Source organism: Gadus chalcogrammus, chromosome 11 (genome assembly GCF_026213295.1).
Source record: "Gadus chalcogrammus isolate NIFS_2021 chromosome 11, NIFS_Gcha_1.0, whole genome shotgun sequence".
NCBI classification, from domain to species: domain Eukaryota; kingdom Metazoa; phylum Chordata; class Actinopteri; order Gadiformes; family Gadidae; genus Gadus; species Gadus chalcogrammus.
This window is the reverse complement of record NC_079422.1, coordinates 8,310,874-8,312,651: the sequence shown is the minus strand read 5'-3', so window position 1 is coordinate 8,312,651 and position 1,778 is coordinate 8,310,874.

Genomic DNA, 1,778 nt, shown 5'->3' with positions numbered 1-1,778 from the left:
CGTGGGTTAAGAGAGTACATGATCAGTGAATTGACGACAAACATCTATTCTAATCTGGTCCCAAGAGCCCCCTCCGATCTCACTGCTACAGACAGATCTCAACCACCTACACACCTAACCAAAACACATGTTTTCAACAAGTATCATCACTTTTTTCACTACTGCATCATTATTTTTGGCTTATTTCATTCATGGGAAATATATTACATCACTCAATACTATAAGTAGCTACAGGCTGCTTGATATATATATGGTAATAAGAGGAAGACTTGAACTTCTGTTTGAATACACACACCTAGACTTTCTAAACAAACCATTAGGAAAAGAGTGATCTAGCCCCCACACACGTTGTAATTAAGGGCTGCTGTGCTTCACAAACAATTATTTCAGCGAGGTAAACAATCACTCTGGCTGACGCGGACTCCAGTCCAACGGTCTGTGAGTCCGATGGAGTGCACGCAGGTTACATACATAAACAAGCAGGCCTCCCTGGACTACAAGGTAATTAGGACGGCTGGGTGTTGAAGATGCAGACCTCATTCACAGTCCCTCCATTAGGAGTTCACTGCTGCACTCACCCAGAGCCGCCAGGGCGTTCATTATCAGACCACTTACCACCTCTCTGTAACAATGTTCAAAGGGAGGGTTTTAGAGCATTTTAGTATTTATACACACACACACACACACATACATCCCCCCCCTATTTTATGTAAATGTATCTTTTTTTATTTTACCAAATTGTATCCATTTATTCTTATTGCACTGTGGGTCATAGATAAACGTAATTTTGATTCCGTTTGTCTGGCACATATACTCATCTATACATAGTATACATATATACAGTATACACACACACACACACACACACACACACACACACACACACACACACACACACACACCACACACACACACACACACACACACACACACACACACACACACACACACACACACACATATATATATATATACATATATATATATATATAGGGTTACATATATACATACATACATACACATACATATACACACACACATATATATATACACATATATACATATATATATATATATACATATACATATATATATATATATATATACATATACATATATATATATATACATATATATATATATATATGTATATATACATATATATATATATATATATATACACACACACACATATACATATATATATAAACATACATATACGTATATATCTTTACACATATCGGGGGGGGGGGGGTTGTGACCGAACAACTGGTGGTGCCCCGACCTTATGTCAGCAAAGTACTACTTATGGCACACTCCCATCTATTAGGAGCCCACCTAGGCATGGACAAAACCAGAAACCAGATTTTAGACAGTTTTTATTGTCCAGGGGTGAAAAGAGACGTTGTCCAATACTGTCAGACCTGCCCCGACTGCCAGCGTACTGCCCCAAGACCCTCGGTTCGGAACCCGTTAATCCCCATGCCCATAATTGAAGTACCGTTCGTGCTGTTCAGTCGGGTAGGGATAGCCAGGGAGGTACTCACAGACCAGGGATCTTGTTTTATGTCATGGGTGATGAAAGAACTGCTTAGCCACCTCCAGGTAAATCCAGACACCGGTGTACCACTCCCAGACTGACGGGCTTGTGGAATGTTTTAACAACCCTAAATCAAATAATTAAGAAGGCCATGGACAACGACGGAAAAAATTCCGGGAAGTCCGGGAAGTGCCCCAAGCCTCCACGGGTTTCTCCCCCTTCGAGTTGCTGTACGGGA